Source organism: Equus caballus, chromosome 7 (genome assembly GCF_041296265.1).
Source record: "Equus caballus isolate H_3958 breed thoroughbred chromosome 7, TB-T2T, whole genome shotgun sequence".
In the NCBI taxonomy this organism is placed as follows: Eukaryota; Metazoa; Chordata; class Mammalia; order Perissodactyla; family Equidae; genus Equus; species Equus caballus.
This window is the reverse complement of record NC_091690.1, coordinates 1,566,055-1,588,885: the sequence shown is the minus strand read 5'-3', so window position 1 is coordinate 1,588,885 and position 22,831 is coordinate 1,566,055. Positions and strand designations below refer to the sequence as shown.

General features: G+C 55.9%; 1 protein-coding gene across 1 annotated transcript in view; it reads right to left on the bottom strand.

Moving 5' to 3' along the window:
• Positions 1 to 20,963, bottom strand: part of TMPRSS9 (transmembrane serine protease 9) — a 44,469-nt gene extending 23,506 nt beyond the window's left edge. The window contains exon 1 of the mRNA XM_070272436.1: positions 20,899 to 20,963. The gene's annotated coding sequence lies outside the window, so the exon portion shown is untranslated. The remainder of the gene's footprint in view (positions 1 to 20,898) is intronic.
• Positions 20,964 to 22,831: the final 1,868 nt, after the last annotated feature.

Sequence of the window (22,831 nt, the reverse complement as noted above, 5' to 3'; positions counted from 1 at the left end):
ATGCCATGACAAGCCATAGGCAAATGCGGAGAAGGAAGCAGGGGAGCTGCTTTTATACAGAAAGCGGGAGAGGGAGGGCCTGTTCTAAGCGAGCCCATTGGGGGAAAGTAGCAGTTCAGGGCAGCAACGGCTTCTCATTGGCTGAGCTGCAGAAGCTTCTCATTGGTTGAGCTGCAGGGATTCTCATTGGCTAAACTGCGGGGATTCTCATTGGCTGAGCTGCGGGGTTTCTCATTGGCTGAGCTGTGGAGGCTTCTCATTGGCTGAGCTGTGGAGGCTTTTCATTGGCTGAGCTGTGGAGGCTTTTCATTGGCTGAGCTGCTGGGATTCTCATTGGCTAAACTGCAGGGATTCTCATTGGCTGAGCTGTGGGGCTTCTCATTGGCTGAGCTGTGGAGGCTTCTCATTGGCTGAGCTGCTGGGATTCTCATTGGCTGGGCTGCAGAGGCTTCTCATTGGCTGAGCTGTGGGTTTTCTCATTGGCTGCGCTGTTGCTGGGCAGGGAGAGAAATCTTCCTCCAGTAGTAAAGTAGTTGTACTTCTGGTCCAAGATACAGGCATCTGTCAATCTTCCAGTTTGGTGTCATTGAGGATGTGGGATGGGCGAGAGCTTCCCCTACAGGACTTCTCGACTCCAGTTGAGTTAAGGTTTCTTTTATTAATTTCCACAGGACGCTGTATAAACTTTCCACCGTACAGATATGACAGATGTAAATAACCCCACGATCCTAGACCCGAGCTCCGCACATTTCCTATAAAGGACTCGAGGGTAAACATTGTCATCTTTGTGAGCCATATGGTCTGGCTCACAACGACCGGACTCTGCGGATAAGGAACTAACTGTGTTACAGGCAACATGTGAACAGCTGGACGTGCCCTGGTTCCCATCACACTTCCTTATGGACGCTGAAATCTGAATCCCATATAATATTCACACCGCACGAAATATGCTTCTCCTTTGATCACTTAAAACGCAAAAATAACGGAGCTCTAGGGCTGCGTAGATGCAGGTGGCAGACCAGATGTGACCCGAGGGCTGTAGCTGCCCCCCACCCCGGGGAGGGGGGGAGATAATTGTAAAATATGGGAAAATAAATAGGAAGCGGTGAATTTGGAGTGCTTAGTGACTTGCTTTGTAATATAATTTTTAAAACTGTGAGTTTATAGAACTTAATCTTTGATAATGTCTGAGTTTAATCATCAGCTTCCAAAATTCCTGAAACTTTAGCAATCGGCTCTCCCAAGGTGGGGTGGGGGGGGGCAATGTCGGCTCCAGTGCACTGTAGTTGCCACCATCTGCTGTGCTGCCCCTCGTATTTGCGACGCCCAGAACGTGCCCAGCGCCCAGCAAGTGATGATGGAAGGATGGCCCTCTCGCTGGCCCCTCAGTTTCACCGAGTCTACCAGAAGCCCCTAGCTCCCCCCAGACCTGCTCCTCCTCCATTTCCTGCATTCCTGGAGCCCGAATTCACTCAGGGGGAGCCCCACAGCCACAGCAGCCCCTGCACGTTGGGTGAACGCCTGGGGAGGGACTTCTCAAACCCCAGTGTGCCCCACGGATCCTCCAGAATCATGTTAAAATGCAGCCTCTGGGTGAGCAGGTCTGGGGTAAGACAGAGATTCCTCGTTTCTAACACCCTCCCCGCGGTGCCGACGCTGCTGGTCCGCAGGGGGGGTCTCTGTTTGTTCAGACGGTTCCTTCGTCACCCACCCAGCCTCTCCCACAGTGCCAGGAGCCCGGACGACGCTGTCTCCCCCACCCCCCGGCTCAAGACCAGTCTAATGTCGGATATTTTGCTTTGGGTTCTAAAGTAGACTTTATGTTTTAGAACAGTTTTAGAAGTACAGAAAAATTGAGAAGGCAGTTGCTATGGACTGACTCGTGACCCCCTCCAATCCACGTGTTGAGGTCCTAACCCCAGAGAAGCAACTGTATGTGGAAATAGGGCTTTTGGGGGGGAGATTAAGGTTATGTGAGGTCACAGGGGTGGGGCCCTGACCCTATGGGCTTAGTATCCTCGTAAGAAGAGACACCAGAGAGCTCTCTCTCCGCGAGCACAGAGGAAAGGCCGTGTGGGGCCACAGCGAGACGGTGGTCGTCTGCACGCCGAGAGGAGAGCCCTCACCAGGATCAGGACCTAGTGACACCTTCATCTGGGACTTCCAGCCTCCAGAACTGCGAGACGGTAAATGTGTGTCCTTGAAGCTCCCATCTGTGATATTTTGTTCTGGCCGCCAGAGCAGACGGAGACACTGCTGTGGAGCGTCCCCATACGCTGGGCCTCAGTTTCCCCAGTTGTCCACATCTTACATGGGTGCGGTACATCTGTCACGATTCATGAACTAATATCGATACATTATGATTAACCAAAGTCTGTTCAGAGTCCTCAGTTTCCCCTGATGTCCTTCTCTGTCCCAGAACCCCACGGGACACTCAGTCCTCACGCCTCCTTATGCCCCTGTGGGCCGTGAAAGTTTCTCAGACTTTCTTGTTTCCGATGCCCCGGGGCAGTCTCCGTATTTTGGGGAACGCCCCTCTCTTGGGGTTCGTCTGGCGTTTTTCTCACGGTTAGACTGGGGAGGTGGGTCTTGGGGGTGTCAGGTGGAGCCCTCCCCACCGTCGAGCCCCCCATCTCCGCTCTCGGGGTGTGTGCAGCAGCCTTATCTATGCTCTGTGGCCTCCGCTTTTGGTCCAGGTGAATGTCCCCTCCTCCAGGGAGCCCTCCTGACCTCTTGCACCCCCAGTCACAGACCCTCCTTTCTCGCGTTCATGGAGTGTCGTGTCTGCAATTAGTTCCTCCCTGGGATCCCATCCAGCCCACTTTGTCCGAGGGTCGTGTTTTCGGCTGACTCACCTGTTACCATAAGTAAAGTCAGCCACGTGGAAAGCCAAGAGGGGCAGAGGACAGCCCGGTCCCAGCGCAGACTGACCTCATCTTACAGGGAAATGTCTAGTCCAGGTGTCGGCTGGCTCCCCGCTTGTTTTTATAAATAAAGTTTTATTGAGACATAGACACGCCCATTTGATGACATCAGCGCTTCTCCACTGGGGGTGAATTTGCCTTCCACGTGACATGTGGCCACGTCTGGAGGCATTTGTGGTTGTCACAACTGGGGCTGCTCCTGGCATCGAATGGGAGGGGGCCAGGAGGCTGCTCGACACCCCACAGTGCCCAGGACACCCATCTCACCCCAGAGAATGACCCAGCCCAAGAAGTCAACAGTGTCGAGCTTGAGAAAGCCTGTGGTGCCTGCTATCTTTGGCTGCCTTCAGGACACAATGGCAGAGTTGAGAAGTCACAACGAGACCAATTTGGGCTGCAAAGCCAAAAATAGTTACTCTCTGGCCCTTTAGAAATATTGCCAGTCCTTGCTAACGGCCACCCCCAGCTGGTAAGTCGTCACTAAAGTATTGATGTTTACAAATATGAGGACCAGAGTTTGCCCGGGTGTCCCAGCGCAGGTGGCTGGTGAAGTGGCCTTCTCCTTCTGCTCGTCACTTGCTGTCTTTGGGGCGGTGGCTTCACCCCCGTGAGGCCCGTGAGATGCTGCGTGCTTGGAAAGTGGGTCACGAAGCACCATCTGAGAGCTTGTCAGCCCCCGAGAGATGAATTAACGCCTGTGGCAGACGGATTCCAAGATGGCGACCATGACCTGCCTCCTGGGGGTCGCACCTCTGCCCACGAGAGTGGACGGGCCTGCGACTTGCTTCTAACCCATAGACCAGGGCAAAGGGGGTGGGATATAACTGATTATCTGTATGTGATTACGTTACATCAGATTATAATGCCCATCTTGCTCAGAGACTCTGTCTTTCTGGCTTTGGTGAACCAGGTGGCCATGTTGGGGACGTCCACACAGCAAGGGGCTGAGGGCGGCCTGCCGTCCACAGCCGGAAAGAAAATGGAGCCCTCGGTCTTGCAACCACGTGGAACTGAATTCCGCCGACAACCTCGTGAGCTTGGAGGCTGATCCTCTGCCAGTCGAGGCCTCAGATGAGACAGCAATCTCCGCTGACACCTTGATGTCAGTCCTATGAGGGACCCTGAGCAGTGGACCCAGCTGAGCTGTGCCCGGACCCCTGACCCACGGACACCGAGAGGTCACAGATGTGTGTAGCTTTAAGCCACTCAGCTCGCAGCAATATTGTTTTGCAGCCTAGAAAACAAATACGACGCCACTTGATCCATGAAATGCCATTCAAGAGTTAATTGTCGGCTTCATTTTTCTACGTCTGCAAAATTTGAGCCAGAGGCTGTTTGTCCATCGTGACAGTGAACGCTGTTTTTTATAAATCGCTTATCAGGAAGGCTGCAGGGTGAGAAATAGCTGTGCGATGTAACGTCTCTGGTCTCTGGCCTCCAGCTTCCCCTCCGTCGGACGGGCGGGACGAAATCCTGCCATCCGGTCAATCTGTCCCTCTCCGGGATCTTAAGTTCTCAGAAAGCAGAGCTGAGAGGGTGCGACATGCTGAGGGCTGGCACTTCTGCCTCTGAAACGTCTCAGCGTCAAGAGCCAACCAATTCTCTTTTTCCCTTAAAGCAGCTGGTTTCTGCCACTTGCCGATCAGAACCCTCATCCAAGTCTCGGATGTGCCAACGCAGCCCCGGCCCCCCGGAGATCACTCTCTCACGTTCCTGACCCCTGAGCACACCTTTCCTCCAAAGCCAATGTGTTCTCCAGCAGCCCCTTTTCTCCGAGGGGATGAATCACCTTTAGGATTTCTGAAGAGGTGGATCCGGTTACCTGCCCTCGCCTCGGCGCCCCCGGGATGCTGCGTGGGCGCAGAATGACTCATACCTGCCCTCCGATACGTTTTCCCCCTCTTAGAACACGGCAGAGAAGGAAGCTGGGGGACCATCCCATCCGATTTCCCTTGACGGGGCTCCGCGGAGGTGCCCACTGGGCCGGGTGCCTCCCTGGAGGGAGTGAGGCTGCTTTTGAGGCCCGTAGGGATGAACGGCAGGCCTGGGTGTCAGATAAAATACAGGACATCCGGTTAAACTTGAATTTCAGACAGACAAAGCATCCTTCTGTAGCATGGCGGCCCTGGGATGGTTGACTTCATGCGTCTGCTTGGCTAGGATGGGGTGCCCAGTTGTTTGGTCAAACATTATTCTAGATGTTGCTGGGAAGGTGATTTGTAGATGAGATTAACATTTAAATTAGCAGATGTTGACTAAAGAAGATCAGCTTCCATAATGTGGGTGGGCCTCGTCCAATCAGTTGAAGGCATTTGGAGAAAAGACTGCGGTCCCCCAAGAAGGCATGAATTTTGCCTCCAGGTTCCCTTTGTACTTGAGCTGCAACAGGAACTCTTCCTGCTCCTGCTGATTTCGGACCTGTCGGCCCCTGTAATCGTGGGAAACAATTCCTTAAAATGCGCCCCACCCCCGCCACTCGTGCTCTCTCTCTCTCTCTCTCTCTATTCTATTCTGTTTCTCTGGAGAACCCTAAAACAGTCCCTAATACGTCTTGTGCAATATTTGGGACACACTTATACTAAAAAATAGTATTTGTTGTTTATCTGAAATTCAAATTTATCTGAGCATCCTGTCTTTCTATTGTTAAGTGTGGAATCCTACGCTGGGGCCTGGCCAGAATGTTCCATCCTCAGGGAAACGGGTCCCTCCTGAGAACGACCACTCTGTGCCTCGCTGCCACCATCCGGAGCCGACGAGAAAGGAGAGCTGCGCGGGGGTGGTGGGCAGCGGGGCCGTGTAACACTCGCCCTTTATTCTTACACTTGAGCTGAATTGCTTTCCGAGAAGCCAGGGAATCTCTAAGAATCACTTGATGAAATGCTTTAGGGACAAAGACTGCAAGATTCACTTCTGTGATTAGAGCTGGAAACTCAAATTCGGCGAATGAGCTCATCGACAACCCCCCCAACACGCACACTCTATTCATTCACACCCCGCTGCCTCCCACCCTCACCCCTGGGTTTTCTAAACTGTCTTGTCATCACCATCATTAGGGGCCCTTCTGCTATTTAGCATCGAATATAGAAGCACCATTCATTCAGCTTTCCGTCCGTCCCATATTGACGCCGGGCCGGGCCTGGCTGCTCTGGGCTGGGTACCCAGCCCCGAATGAGACAGATGCGACTCCCAGCTCACAGAGCTGAAATCTTAGTGGCAGAGACCCAAAGAAATTAAAATGACAGCTACGATAAAGGCTGGAAAACAGAGACGTGTCCGTGGGGGATTTGAGTCTGGGTAAAAGGGAGCTTTGATCTGGAGAGTGGATCAGGGAGGGTCTCCCGAGGGAGAGACGAGTTACCTGAGTTCTGAAGGATAAACAGGAATTCAGTAAGTGCCCAGTGGAAGGAACGGATGTCCACACCGTAAGAGCAAAATGTGTAAACGCCCTGGGGCAGGAGGGAGGAAGGAAGGGCCAACGTGGAGAAAGTGTGTCAGTCAGCTACTGCTGCGTAACGAATTACCACCGACGCGGAAGCTTAAAACAGCACACATTTACCGTCTCGTGGTTTCCATGGGTCAGGATTCTGGCACGTGGTGGCTCCGTCCTCTGCTCGGGGTCTCCCAGGCTGCAGTCAAGGCGTCACCTGGGCTGTGTTTTCACCCAAAAGCTTAACCGGGAAAGGGTCCACTTCCAAGCTCCCTGCTGTTGGCAGAATTTGTTTTCTCGTGGTTGTAGGACTGAGGTCCCCACTTGCTTGCTGGCTGTCGGTCAGGGTTTGCCCTCAGCTCCCAGGGGCCTCCGGCTCACAGGCCCCCCGACAACGTGGTAGTGACTTCTTCCAAGCCAGCAGGAGAAACCCACTCTGGTCTGCCAGGACGCGGAGTCTTGTAGAATGTGACGTATTTGTGGGAGCCACATCCTGGCCCTTTGCACGTCCCATGTCACTTAATCAAGGATGGGGGGAGGACCATGGCTTCATATTTCATAGTCCTTTCAACTGGCAGAGAAGGGCTTACACAGGGCGCATACGCCGGGGGCAGACACCTTAGGACCCACTTTCGGATTCTGCCTGCCGCCGAAATCACGAGGGCGGGTGGTCCGAGGTGGGCGTGGGGATCAGCAGGGGCTGCCCACGCGGGGTCCCGTCCGCCGTAGGGGACCGACAAAACACATGCCTCAGTGAAACAAATGAAAAATGACACTCGTCCAGCGCACTGGCCACATTTCAAGCGCTCAATACCCACATGGGGTGAGTGGTACCACATCATTTCCATCCATCCAGCGACATTTCCATCGTCACTGAAAACCCTGATGGACAACGCTGGTCTAAAACAGAAGTCAGTGTGACCTGGGGCCCCCGGGCCGCATCCAGCCTGCCGACGGCGCTTCCACGCAACTGGGTCGTCGGCGGAGACCGTCCGGCCCACAAACGTTAAAGATCTTTGCTCTCTGGCCCTTTATGGAAAAAGTTTGCCGAGCCGTTAAAAAGAACGAAGGACCCAGATACATACTAATGTGACAAAGTCACAGAACATTGTGCACAGAAGGAGCCTACGTTTTTTAAAGTTTTTTTTTTTTCTTTTTTTGCACATTTGTGCATTTAATTCATGGCCCAGAAGATCGATGCACTGAAGTATTAACCATGCCTTCCGCGGGGGAGAGAGATGGAGGGGGCATTTGGTGGGGGGTATTTTTATGTGTTATCTTATATACCAGGGGTTCCCACAGGGGCTGGCCCTAGCCCTCAGGGGGCACTGGGGGACATCTGGGGATGTCTGTGGGTGTCACACTGGGGGTGCTCCTGGCATCGAGTGGGTGGGGGCCAGGGATGCTGCTCAACCCCCCACAGCGCCCAGGACGGCCCCCCTACCACTCCTAAGAATCAGCGATCACAGCAGGTCAATAGCGCCAGAAGAAACCCTCCCGCAGACTTAGGGTATCTTTTATAATGCGAATTTGTTCATTTACTATCCATTCAGTAGCAAATTTAATAGGGAAGTACCAAGGAAGGATGGCATCTGGCCTGGGGTGCGATGGGCTAAGGTCAGAATGTCAGACATACTGTAGGCACGGAGCTATGTTTGTCAAATTGAATTTGGGACCGTGACGGACGCGCAGGACAGCTCCGGAAGGTAGAAGGTTCCAGAAGAAGGGAGTCATCCAGCAAAAGTCCAGAGGCCTTCAAACGGGATCCACTTAGGGAATCACAGGGCCTGGCGTGGGGCAGGGTGGGTGTGCGATGGGGCAGGGCAGAGTCGGGGGAGAGGTGAGTCCGGGAAGGTCCCATGGCCCAGGCTGGGAGGCCACTGTGTCCATACCCAGGAGTTCAAACTTTGTCCTGGGACAAAGAATGGCACGGGAAACCAAGAGCTGTTTAGTTTCAAGCAAAAATTTTTTTTTTTTTTTTTTTTTTGAGGAAGATTAGCCCTGTGCTAACTGCTGCCAATCCTTTTTTTGCTGAGGAAGATTGGCCCTGAGCTCACATCTGTGCCCATCTTCCTCTACTTTATATGTGGGACGCCTCCCACAGCATGGCCTGCCAAGCGGTGCCACGTCCGCACCCGGGATCCGAATCAGCGAATCCCGGGCCGCTGAAGCAGAATGTGCGCACTTAACCGCTGCGACATCGGGCCGGCCCCTGCATCCGCAATCTTGATCTCTGGGAACCGAGCCCGTGCTGCACCAGCTCTGAGTGAGTTCTGAGTCTCCCAGCTTCCAGGGTCCCTGGCCATCCTCGGCTGCTAGAAGCGTCACCCCAATCTCTGCCTCCATCTTCACGTGGCGTCCTCCCGCTGTGCGTGTCTGTGTCCAAACGTCCCCCTTTTTATAAGGACACCAATCACAATGGGTTAGGCCTGCCCTAATGACGTCACCTTAACGGGATTACATCCGAAAAGACCTTATTTCCAAACAAGGCCACATTCTGAGGTCCTGGGGGTTAAGACTCAACATATGAATTTGGGGGGGGGACAGTTCACCCCAGAACACCCCTGAACTTGCGACTGGTGTCAGAAGTGAGGGCAGTCTTGCGTGGAGACTGTGACCTCTGATCTTGCAGTTGGCCCTACACTCCTCGCAAAGGAAAAGAGTAAAAAGAGAATGTTCACACCCATGAGGATGGCTATTATCAAACAACAGAAAGTAACAGGTTTGTTGAGGCTGTGGAGAGATTGGCACCCTCGTGCGCTGGTGGTGGGAATGGAAAACAGTGCAGCTGTCGGGAAAATAGTTTGGTGGGTCCTCAAAAAATTGAACAGAGATTGACCATATGTCCTAGCAATATCAATTCTGGGTGTGGACCTGAAGGAATTGAGAATAGGGACTCAAACAGGTATGTGCACACCCACGTTCACAGCAGCCTAAAGGTGGAAACACCCCGAGTGTCCATGGATGGATGATGGATCCACACAGTGTGGTCCATCCACACCGTGGAATATTACGCAGCCCTGAAAAGGAAGGCAATCCTGACACCTGCTCCAACATGGACGGACCTGGAGGACGTGATGCTCAGTGACGTGAGCCAGACACAGAGGGACACACACTGTGTGGTCCACTCACAGGAGGTCCCCAGAGGAGCCACAGCCACAGAGACAGAAAGTGGATGGGGGGCCAGGGGCTGGGGGAGGGGCGGGAGTCAGTGTTTCCTGGGGACAGAGCTTCAGTTTGGGGAGATGGAAAGTTCTGGAGACGGCTGGTGGGGATGGTGGCACAACCGTGTGAATGTGCTTCATGCCGCTGAGCTGTACGCTTAAAAATGGCTAAGATGGTAAATTTTATGTTATGTATAATTTACCACAATTTAAAAGAGGAAAAAAAGGATGGAGAGAGAAAGAGAAAGAAGGACTGACAGATGTCGCAAACTGGAATGTGAGACGGAAAAGCTGGTGGGGTGACGATGAAGCCCGACAACCACGGGGAAGGGTGGCACACACTTGAACTGCTTCCGCACAGAAACATCTGGAACGTGGAGAGTCAAGAGTGAGTATCTCTGAACAAACAAGGAAACTCAGGAGAAGGCGGCGCCGGGTGGCCGCCCGCCGGGCCAGCTCTGCCCTCTGCCATCCCCGCGAACGCTGGGCTGGACGCGCACCAGCGCATTCGTGCCCCGGCCCGACCCCGACACGGCCTCCTCGCAGGGCCGGGAAACCTTATCCAGCAGCTGGCAGCCCTGGAGGACGGCAGATGAAAATGAGGCTGCAAAATCTGCCTTTGAACCAAGCAGGGCTCAGAAAGACATGACTATTTGGTCCCAAAACTCTCACGGTGCCCCTGGTACTCCCACAGAAATGCCATTTTGCTTGGACTCTGTGGAAGGCAGAATAATAACCCCAAAGACGTCCCCGTCCTGGTCCCAGGACCTGCAGGTATGTCACCTCACGGGGTAACTTTGCGGATGGGTTAAGTCGAGGCCCCTGGGATGGGGGTGACCCTGGATTCCCGGGGCCCAGGGTCATCCCAGGGTCCTGAGCAGAGGGAGGCAGGAGGGTCAGAGGCCGAGATGGAGACGCTGTGCTGCTGGCCGTGCAGATGGAGGAAGGGGCCCCGAGCCCAGGACGCGGCGCCTCTGGAAGCTGGAGGAGGCGGGACACGCTCCTCCCCTGGGGCCTCCGAGGGGACCCGCCCTCTGCACCCCTGGGTTTAGCCCCGTGGGGCCTCTTTGTTACAACAGCGACAGGACCAAATACAGGCTCTTGTGGACAGAGCTGCTCAGTGCTGGCCTAGGAGAGAGTTGAGTGTTGACTCGGCACATTGGGCGTCCTTGTAGGAAAAACACCTTGAAAACGGGACGCCCTTCTCCCATCGTTCTCTCGGGTCAAGTGGGAGGGATGCTGGTCACCGACATCCATATTCTGTCTTCAACCCAAGTGGTTCTGTGGCCCCCAGCAAGTGCCTCAGTCATGGCCGGTCATTGATCAGCTTTGTCCCCTGAGTTCTAGTTCTCTATGGCAGAGGGGGTGACAATGTCATTTTTGTCTTCCTCAATCCCATTTTTTGGGGAAGGCCCACCCCAATCATAGTGCCCCACCCACCTGGCCACCAGGCCTGCCCATCACAGTTTTAACCCTTCTCTCCCCATCCGTGATTGGTCCACACTGGACCCAGGCCTGCCAATCACAGTAGCCACCCCTTCATCCCCATCACTGATTGGTCCACACTGGACCCAGGCCTGCCAATCACAGTAGCCACCCCTTCATCCCCATCACTGATTGGTCCACACTGGACCCAGGCCTGCCAATCACAGTAGCCACCCCTTCATCCCCATCACTGATTGGTCCAAAGGGCTGCATATGATTGATGTAAGCCAACCAAGTTTCTTCCTTGAGTTTCAAAGGTATGAAATTAGCGCTTTTCTAGACCAAAAACAACAGGACATGATCAATTTCTTATGGTTCAACTAGTAACAGGAGGGAGGAAGCAGCTTTCTTCTCACTGGGGCTTCTAAGCTGCCATAGGTGGCCTTGGGGCCATTGGCCACCATCTTGCCTGCCAACAGGAAGGAGGGATGAGGTCAATGCCCGGAAGGAAGAGATCCAGTGGATGTGGAGGGAACAGCCAGGGAAGGACCTCAGGGGACGGGACACAGTGACCCAGCTCTACCCGGGGCCAGGTCCTCGTTGGACTGCCCCGGCACAAGAGCCAGTCTTTGCTTGAACCCCGTCTCCACGCCTCCCTTCTCCTCTGGTGCTGCGGGCCCGCTGGGAGAGCCCACAGCACCCGTGATCTTTAATCCACCAACGACCCCCGAACAGAAGTTTCTAGGTCACGTCTCTTTGGAGCTTCAGGCTGGAATGGACACCTGGACGTGTCCAACTGCAACTGAGCATGTCCCAAGTCAGATGTGTCCTCCCTCAGCAAACCTGCCCCCCTCTTCCTCCTGAGTTCTGGGGTCCCACCTCTCCCACCCACTGACACTCCAGAGCAGCCCCCTGGACACTGGCCATCGCTCGTCAGTCCTCCTTCCCCTCCTTGCTGGTCACCTCCAGATCCGGCCATTCCACCATCTTCCTCCTCTCCGGGTACCCCATCCATCCATCCATTCCCGTCCTCCCGGCCTTCCCCTCGTCCCTGGCTTATGGGGTTCTTGCCAACTCCAGGCTTCCCCACCTACCCCACCTACCCATTCTTCATACAACTAAAGATGGCTGCCTAGACTAGGGGGTCTCACCCGGGGACGATCCTGCCCCCAGGGGACACTGGGTGATGTCTGGGGACATCTGTGGTTGTCATGTCTTGGGGAGCTCCTGGCATCAAGTGGGTGGGAGCCAGGGATGCTGCTCAGCCACCCACAAGGCGCAGGACGGCTCCACCTTGGAGAAGGAGCCGGCCCGATGTCAGCCGGCCTGATGGTCTATACAAATATGACCATGGCTTCCCTGCCCTTCAGCAGCTCCTCACTACCCTTAGCATCAAGTTCAAAATCTTGGCCCCGACTTCCCTCCCCAGCCTCATCACTCACCACCGCTTGCTCCCACCTCCAGCCATTCCACATTTATTCTGCTCCCAAAGCAATCCTGACACCTGCTCCCACGTGGACGGACCTGGAGAACGTGATGCTCAGGGACGTGAGCCAGACACAGAGGGACACACACTGTGTGGACCACTCACAGGAGGTCCCCAGAGGAGCCACATCCACAGAGACAGAAAGTGGATGGGGGGCCAGGGGCTGGGGGAGGGGTGGGAGTCAGTGTTTCATGGGGACAGAGCTGCAGTTTGGGGAGATGGAAAGTTCTGGAGACGGATGGAGGGGATGGTGGCACAACCGTGTGAATGTGCTTCATGCCGCTGAGCTGTGCGCTTAAAAATGGTTAAAATGGTGAAATATATATATTTTACCGGAATGAAAAAATCGTTGAGAGAATCAGCAAGGAATGCACCGGGCAGGAGTTCGCGGCTCTCTTGACTGTGAACACAAGAAAAAGCAAAGTTTGACGCCGATGCGACCCCTTCAGGAGTCAGGAAACAGAGACGCTGTGGAGGCAACAGAGCTCCCCGGCTTGGGAAGCGATTATGAACCACCGCGTGGAGGCACCCAGTTTAGAGAAGCTTCTAGACTCCTGTCAGCTTCTAGACTCCTGTCAGCTCCTCAGGGACAGACACGCGCTTTCTGCCTCTTTGCCTTGCTCCCGTCTCCCTGCAAAGTCTTTGCAAACAGTTGGCCCAGACAACGCGTTTGTTGCTTGAGTGAAAAGCTGACCATTTTACCAAAGAAGAAATGGGCAGGGCACTTATTAGCTTTGCAAACAGCTGACCCCAACCCCTCCAGGCAGCGATGTCTCTGGGCCGCTCAGATGTGGTGGAGACAGCCTGTCTCAGACAAGAGGGCGTTTTATTTAAGAGAGAGAGAGGCAAAGGGATGGAAGGTTCCGGAAGATCCTTCACGCCCCCTAATCTCAGGCTACAGAATATCTTCTAGAATTTGCTTTATTTTTATTTTTTGCAAAGATCGGGGGTGGGAGAGAAAAGAATACAAAAGCTGAGGAGAAAGAGGTAAGATAACAGATTAAGGGAAATAAGAGAGAGAACTCAAGAGGCGACTGCTGGCTCCACGCGATGACCCTGAGCTCCGAGAAAGCCCTTGACAGGATGAGGCGTCAGTTGTGCTTTTGAAAGCGACGTGGGAGGATAAGTTACCACCTGAGTTTGAGAGACACACGAGAAGCCCCCAGACACATCCGACGAATGAAGGAGCGGCTGTGAAATAAGAGAATGGAGGGGGCGGGGGACGCGCTGTCTGCCCTCCGCTTACAGGAACGGTCGGTAAAAGCTTCGAGAAGGATCGGCGCCAGATCCAAGGTCTGAAGTAGGCACCGAGACGCAGGGAAGGAAGAAACGGGGCCTCGGGAACGGATGACAGAAGCCCGGAGCACGCAGAGCTCAATTGTGGGCTGTCGGCACCGACGTCCATGACCCGAGCCTGTCACTCATCAGCCTGCAGCTCCTGCTGTCCCAGCGTCCTTGGCCCCCGGGGGCGGGACAGGAGGCCTGAGTCTCGTCCCATCTTGGCAGTGACAGGGTGACACCTAGCAAGTCCCTGCCATTGGGGTGACTCACCGTCTGGGGGCACCTGAGACTGTTCCCCTTGGAACCCAGAAATTGGGACATCCGGCCGCCCTCCTCCCACTCTGTCGTCATCTGCCAGGAAGGGTCTGGAGCCGTCTGGGGGGGCCCCAAGGAAGCGGCGAGCAAGAGGACGTCGTGAAGTGAGCCCTCACTGGGAACGAGGCAGGAACGTCTGCGTCTGGCCTCCCAAGGATGCCACGGAGAGCCTCGCTTCCGGGCCCGTGTGTCCTCAAAGCCATCAGGACACTCGTCAGCGTCTGCTTTCAGAGAAGAGAGAGCGAACTCAGGTGCCGAGCCTTCCGGAGGACGCCAGGGCCGAGGCCTGGGGCCAGGCGATTGAGTCCTTGGCCTCGGGGGCCAAATTTAAGGGGGTGCCAAAAACCTCGGTCAACGAGATAAATAACACTTTCACGCAACGTTTAAAAAAAATCACAATGAATGCCAAGAAATCCATGACCGACCAAATACGGACATTTTACATCAGTTCAGGACCAGACCTGGCACTTGCCTGACTCGTCCGCTCTCCTCCCCTCACCCCTGCCCTGGGGGCGCTGTCTTTGCTTATCGTGTTGATATTTGGCTTATTGACGACCTCTCCACATTCTTCTGGCATTTTCCATATTGTAACACAATAGGATTTCTCCTGATCACTGAGCTTTTTGGCTTCCCCCTTAAATTTTGTGTCCAAGGTCAGCATCCTGCCCTTCCTCTGGGCCCTGGAAGGAAACAGCGACAATTTAATAACCCCGTTTGGTTTTCTTCCCATTTCTTTTTTCTGTTTCTTGTTTTCTATTTGGGTGTCAGTGACCAAGTTTTCTTTTAGACTTTTTTTTTTTTTTTTTTAGATTTAAAAAGTGGACCATTGAAGGGAGATTAAATAGATATTTTCACGGACGACCTGGAGATGGCACCCTCCCCTGGGACCCCATCCAGTCTGTGGTTTTAAGAACATCCCCGACGTCTACAGACTCCAGACGCATCTTCTGAATCCCCGAATCAGGTCCAGCCGGCCGCCGGAACCTCCTCCTGGGTGACCTCAGGTGACCCCCATTGACCGCCACCTCCTGGTGTTCACACCTCTGCGTAATCTCCTCCCCTTGCCTGCGGGCAGGACTGGGACTTGCTTCCAACCAACACAGGGGGTGGGACGTCACCACCGTCATGATCGGATTATGTAAGACCCCCATCTTAGCAGACTGGGGCTGGCTTGACCAAGCAGGTGGCCATGTTGGAGAAGCTCATGTGACAAGGAACCGTGGGCGTCCTCTCTAGGCTGTGAGTGGCCACCGGCCGACGGCCAGCGGAAAGCCGGGCCCTTCGCCATCTGCCAACAACCTGAACGAGTTCGGAAGTGGGTCCTCCCCCAGTCCGGCCTTCAGATGCAAATGCAGCCCCGTCGACGCTCTGATCGAGATCGAAGCGTTGTGAGATCCTGAGCAGAGAGCCCAGCCGAGCCAGGCCCGGACTCCCGAGCTGCGGAAACTGGGAGAGAACCAACGGGAGCTGCTGCGAACCATCAAATTTGTGGCGATTCATTACCGAAATCCAATGACGGAAGAGCTTCTCAAATCAGGCGCATCCCCCGCTGAGCTCCTGAAATGCCTCTTCCCCCCACCAGAACACCTCTTCCTCCCCGATTCTTCATCTCAGATGGGAGCCCTGTTCTTATGATCACCCAGACCCAAAGCCTGGAGTCGCCCTCTCCCAAAGCCCCATCCAATCTGCCTTAAAACATGTCAGCTCCACCTTCAAAACATGCCAGCATCGGGCCCTCCTCTCCCACCCCCGATCTTTGCCAAAAATAAAAATAAAGCAAATTCTAGAAGATATTTTGTCATCTGAGATTAGTGGCATGGAGGATCTTCTAGAACCTTCCATCCCTTTGCCTCTCTCTCTCTCTCTCTCTCTTAAGTAAAATGCCCTCTTGTCCCAGCTCCATCGTTTCTACCCTGGGCTTGCTGCCACCGTCCCCACCTCCCTGGGTCTGTTCTCAACACGGGAACCTCAGGGGGCCTGCTAAAACCTGAGTCAGGTCATGTCCCGCCAGTGCTTGAGCCTCCCCATGGCCTTCATTCAGGACAAAAGCCCCGTGTGACATGGTCCCAGAAACTCTTTGCTCTCTGCCCTCAGCTCCAACTTCTTCCTCCTTCCCTCCCTCGGCTCCAGCCACATAGCACACAGACCTCCTCGCTATTCCTCAAACAGGCCACACACGGTCCAGCCTCAGGGCCTTTGCATCTGCTGTGCCTGCTGCCCGACAGGTGAATCTCTATCCCTATGGAGTCAGCCCTACTCCCCCTTTTCCATCCCCTGCTGTATTTGCTGTCTCCCGAATTATGCATGCTGTACCCATGGGAGTAGGCGGCAGGATGGTTTCAGCCAAGGTGCAGAGCCTGGAGTCCCCTGGACTCTGAGAGAAGGGGCTGACCGTTGGAAAAGGGGACCAGGGAAAGAACAGCCACAATGTTCTCTCCATTGTTCAGCCCAATATTGACCGAGAGCACGTTCTCTCACCGGACACTCTGACCTCACAGTTCCAGAGAGTTCCGCCTGGCTAACTACGCTGGTACGTCGTTCCTCAAGAGAATGGAAACGGCCTCGGAGAAATGCATCGAGATAACGACATTCACATGCGTTATTCAGTTTATTACCACAACTCTCCTGTGAGACCAGCTGTATTCTGACGGCAGAGGAAATGGAAGCACACAGAGCTGGGTGACTTGCCCAAGGTCACAGGATATGGCGGTTTTAAAGGATTTCCACGACTTCTCTGCCACTCTTTGCTCTGGTGGAGCCAGATTCTCCTCCCTCTGAGGGTGGGCTGGACTTGATGACTCACTCCCAATGAACAGAATGTACCAGAAGCAACGGAGTGAGACTTCCGAGAGTAGGTCATAAAAGGACTGTGGCCTCCAGCTGGCTCTCTCTGGGGAAGCCAGCTGCCATATTGTGAGGAGGCTCAGGCGGTGCTGTGGAGAGGCCCACCTGGAGGGGGAGCCGAGGCCTCCCGCCGGCCGCCACACAAGGGAGCCATCCTGCAAGTGGCTCCTCCAGCCCCAGTCGAGCCTTCAGATGAGGCAGCCCCGGCAGTGTCTTGACTGCGACCTCACAAGAGACCCCCAGGCAGAACCACCCAGATAATCACTCCCAAACTTTTACCCTCTGTGGCATAATCAGTGTTTGTTTTAATCTGCTAAATTTTGGGATTTGTTACATAGCAACTGACAACTAATACACAGGACCCAGACCCCACAACCTTTCTGTCTGGCTCTCTATTTTCTCTCCCAGGAGCCACATACTCTGCTCTCGGTGGCCCGTCCTGTTCCCTTCTCCTCATCTCCTCTTCAGTGCCTCATCCTTCCTGCCGTTCACCACGCACCCGCCATGAATCTCCTCCTTGCCTTTGATGACCGATTTTATCTACTTGGTTAAAACGATGGTCCAGCGTCTCCAAGGGGAAAGGCGGCTCTTGGCTTCACTTTTTTCCAACCAGACTCGGCTTTACCTTCCATATAACCCCGACTTCACCTCGGCTCTGCTCCTGGGTACCTAAATTTCTTCTCCATGCTCTCAACTCTTTAACCATCTCGTCCATCTCTCTGTGTCACTCTTTTCTTGCTCCTAATCCAAGATGATCACAGTTTCTGGAATCTTCCATCCCATTTGCCTCCCCGTCTTCAGTTCCACTGCAGCCAAAGCTCGTCTATGGGACGGGCATGTCCTGTCGGCACTGTGGCCTCTCCTGTCCCTCCCCGGCCCGGCTCCTCGGGCAGAAATCCAGCCAGGATGCCCCACCCCCCCGCCATGGCCCCAACTTCATGAGATAAATCACTCTGCGAGCCTCAAGGAAATTTAATAAGCTTGCTCTGCTTTGTTTCTTTTTGTCTGTGGCCTTTCTGTTAGGTTTTCATGGGAAGAGGCGTTTGTGAGAAAACTATTTATGGCGATGATATCTCCTGTTCTTGCAGCTTTACAACGAGCGTGGAGGGACGAGGCGGAGATGCTGGGCGGGGGGGGGCGTCGGGGGAGGAGACTTCCAATCGCTTGCAACCTGCGTCATTTAAAATGAACACAGTGCTTCCTGCCACGGGGGATCCCGGATCGGATCCTGGAGCAGAAAAAGGACCTCAGTGGAAACACCGGGCCAATCCGAGTGAGGACGCTGAGCGTGCTCTGCTGATGTGAATGCCCGTTTCTCAGTTTCGATGTTGCACTGTGGTTACGTAAGACGTGGACACGAGGGGAAGCTGGGCCAAGGGCGTACGGGGAGCCTCTGGACCATCCTTGCAACTGCAACTATTCCGAAATCATTTTTTTTTTAATAATAGAGATAAAGTGGGGAAAACGGATATGAGCCGATGACCGAGAATAAATTATCATCTGCGTTAATCCCAGAGCCGGGCGCATTGAAGTGATCGGCTCGGAAAAGCCATGTCCTTGTTCCCGCTCACAGGACGACATGGGCTCGGGCCAAGCGCGAGGCAGCCGTGAGCAGGAAGTTCGTGTCTCATGTCCGCGTGGGGCTCACGGACTCACGTTAAGGTAGCCCTCCCCACAGCCCATGGGGCACGAATGTCCCCATTTCACAGAAGAGGAGACTGACGCTCGGAGAGTGTCATCATCTCTCCCTCCCTCTGTCTCTCTCTATCTCTGTCTCTATCTCTGTCTCCCTCTGTCTCTGTCTCTGTCTCCCTCTGTCTCTGTCTGTCTCTATCTCTCTCTATCTCTGTCTCTCTGTGTCTCTCTGTCTCTGTCTCTTTCTCTGTCTCTATCTCCCTCTGTCTCTGTCTCCCTCTGTCTCTGTCTCCCTCTGTCTCCCTCTGTCTCTGTCTCTCCCTCTCCCCCTCCTCTCTCTTACACACACACACAGTTCTTAGAATCCAGGAATTTCCCCCACTTTGCTGTGTGGCTTCTCTGCCACGAAATGGGCCACGGCTGCCCCAGGCCTCTTCCGCCCGGTAAGGCGTCCAGGAGAGCCACTGGGATGGGGACCGAGAGCCCGAAGCCCTGCCCTGGGGCCGGAAGAGAGATGGCGAGTGGCCCCAGGGATGGAGGTCAGCATCCACGCCTGGGTTCAGCTCCCAGCCGCACAAGTGCCGGCCACACCACAGGGTGAGGGTCCCGCGGCCGCATCGGCGCGGCTCCCAGACACACTGCCCTTCCCGCCGGCTGCCCTCGCCTCACTTTGCTGGACGGATGGAGGGACGGCCAGACGAGGACAGAGGCCAGACCTCCGGTCCTGCTGCTTCTGCCTCCACAGGGTCGATGGACTCACATGGCCACCATCACAGATGTGCCAGGTCCCCCCACGTCCCCCAGGCCCTGGCTGCCGCCTCCAACTCCTGAGCGACAGCAATGAGGACAGAGGAACTTTCTCCAGGAAGGCTGTCCTGGCCGGACTCCGAGTCGGGGGTCCCAGGCTTCATCAAAGGCCACTCAACACGCTTTTGTCTCAAGACTCTCCAAGCCCCACATTTTGCCCCTAAACACTCAGGACTCTGCAAAGCCAGCTTCGAAGAACACAGTGCTCCTCGGGGTGGGGAGGAGCAGGGGCCACACTGGAACTCACACCCCGCAGTCGGACCGCGGACACCCCGGCTTTGGTGGGACCACATGGCTGCACGGCGGGGGGAGGGGGTCAGATCCACGGGCGAGGAAGCGACTCCTGTCCCATTTCCCCGACGAGGAAACCAGTAAGAGGGTGTTCGCACACGCACACACAAAATCACACAGAGTCACACAGTGCAGTCACACACAACCACACACTACGGCCACACGACCATACACAATCTCACACAAGTGGTCACAGAGTCACACAGACACACAACCACACACAGACACAACCACACAAAAATAATGCAACAACATGACCACACACATAATTACACAACCACACACTATCGCCACACAACCATACACAATGTCGCACATGTGGTCACACACTTAGTTACAGAGACACACAACCACACACAGTCACACACACAAATATGCAATGACACAATCACACACGATCACACATGTCCACACACATAATTACACGACCATACGCAGTTATACACAACTGCCACACAACCACACACACAACTGTGCACAGTCTCACATATGTGGTCACACACTTAGTTACACGGACAGCCTGCCTCTGTGGGGTCCCAGGAGCCTGGCTCTGACCCCGGGAGATGGGACGATGGAGAGTGAGGCCCCGCCCAGCCATCCTTAGCCAGCTCGAGGGCAATAAGCACATTGCTAACAGACCAAGACAACTTTGCTATCATCAGGCGATCTGTGCCCCAAAGTGGCTTTCCCGCAACATGTCACTGAACCTATGAGCCCCTCCCCCCAGGCAATGCGACCCCGACCCCAATCTTAGGCCTGGTGACCGCACCCTCCCCAAAGTGTGACCCACAAATCTTTGTCATTGATTCACTTGCCACCAGGGAAGAGGCTGGAAGGAAGGACGGGGCGGGGGCAGGGCGGCTCCTCATCAAACGCCTGGGGATGGTCGCCCTCTTTGTCCAGCCCACCCCTGCGCCCCACCCCGACGCCTGCACCCCGGACCCCTGCACCCCGGACCTGCCGAGGCTCCTCCTGCGGCCCCGCGCTCAGTTCAGCCAAGTTAATGGGCAGAAAAGGCGGGGAAAACTGCGGTCTGGGATGGGGAGCCCTTGGGGGTCCCGCCCCCGCAGTGTGTGCCCGGCGGCGTCCACACAGCCCGATCTCAGTCACACACTCCGACCCCGTCCACACAACCTGACCGCGTCTTCACAGCGCTGCTGCGTCCATGCACGCTGTCCACACGTCTATACAGCCTCGTCTACACAGCCCGGCCTCATTCACGGAGCGCCTGCCGCGTCTACACGCTCCGACCGCGTCTACACAGCCCGTCCGCGTCCACACGGACGGCGCCAGACTCACCGCGCTCCGCCCGCCCCGAGGCTGCACCGCGCCGGCTCCCGCCGCGAACTGAGCGCCAGCCTTAGGGAGCCGGGGCGGGGCTGGGGGCGGCACCGGGCGGGGCACCGCCCTCCTCCTCCCTCCACTGGGGTCTCCTCCCCGCACCGGGGTCTCCTCCTCCCTCCACCGGGGTCCCCTGGCCCGGGGGCGCCGCCCTCCTCCTCCCTCCACCGGGGTCTCCTCCCCCACCTCACCTGGGTCCCCGGCGCAGGAGTGCCACCATCCTCCGCCGCCCCCGCCCCCGCCTGGGAAATCAGCCGCCCCAGCTCCCCCTGCCCCGTGCCCGCCCCCAAGTGCGCCCCTCCTCTGCGCTCCGAGACCCGCCCCACCGCGCTCTCAGCTCCACGAGGAGACACCGCGGTGCAGGGGAGCCCCTGGGGGAGGGGGCATGGTCCTGAACCTCAGGCTGCTGTGGATGGGACCCCGCACCCAGGTGGAGAGGGCACGGCCTGGGCAGGTGAGCCAGGACAGAGGGGGCGGGAGCCGATGCTCAGCCGGGTTTCCAGGAGGCCCACGTGGGGAGGGGTGTGTGTGAGTAATGACACGATTTTAAAATTCACTTCAGATTGTAGCACAGTCGTAGATTTACAGAGAACCTGTGCAGATGTACCGAGCTCCGGGGGCGCCGGGTGGGCTGTCCCCCCATCCTTGACAGCTTACGTCAGTGTGGCTCGTGGTCACAATGAATGAACGAATATCGAGACGTCCTTGTTAACTAGCACCCACACTTTCCTCAGATTGCCTCAGTTTCCCCTGATGTCCTCTGTTGCGGGACCCCATCAGGACCCCATGTGACACTCGGGCATCCCGTCTCCTGGCTCCTCTGGGCTGGGATGTCCTCAGATGCTCCTGATGCCCTGGGCTGGCGTGAGGGGGACCAGGCAGGAGTGTGGCAGGATGCCCCTCTGTGGGGCTCCTGTCCGGTGTTTCTCACGGTCAGGCTGGGGGAGGGGGGCTTGGCCTCCGATTTGACACTCCTGCCACGGCCCCGCCAGCACCCGGCTGTCCCCTCCTGCCTGGTCCCTCCGTGCCAGGGGGGTGGGGGGGGACACTGCATGCTCTCGTAGAACCAGTTTTTGCCCAGGACAATGGATGTTCTTTGAACTGCCCTCAGAGACCAGCCGTTCGACCACCTCAGTGGCAACATCTTTGCGGCCTAAGTGGCCATGTGCTTTCGTGGGAGGCGCTGCGAGTGACTGGGAGCCAAGCCTGGCGCCGGAGGGGGAGCAATCCCGCGGGGCCCAGCTGCCTGCGGCGGCCCCGTTCATCATCGAGCACGTGCAGGGACTCCAGCGTCCTCTCTGGCCCTCCAGACGACCCTGCAGAGGTAGCTGGGACCCCTTCTGGCAGAAGAGGTGGCTGCAGCCCGAGGATAGTGACAGGCCCCCGGTCACCTGGCTCCAGACCCAGGCTCTTCCCACCGCGGCCTCCTGCAGGCCCTTCCCTCATCGGCTGCAGGTGAGTCCCAGGGAGGTGTGTGCATCCTGCTTTGAGCCAGGACAGCTGTAGGGGGAGCCTGGGAGCCCTGGGGGCCACCCTCCTCTCTCCCCCAGGGCAGCCTCACCTTGTGGTGACATCCTCCCGGCGTCTTTCTCTTGTGGCTGACTAACCCCGCCCTCTCCACTGGCCCTGAACAAGCCCTCCTGCGTCCCTCGGGCTGGCCATCAGTCACTGCCTCCAGGCAGCCTTCCCGGATACCTGCCCCTCAAGACAGAACTGGGGGCCTTTCCTGCGCTGACCCGTGTCCTGTCCTTCCTCCCCAGCCTGGGGCAGAGAGCGGGGTCTGAGCCTCACAGGCGCATCCCTGGGCCCGAGCGGAGGGCCGGGCACACAGCAGCCCTCGACGAAGACTGGCTGAATGGACAAGTGAGTGGATGAACGGATGAGTGGATGA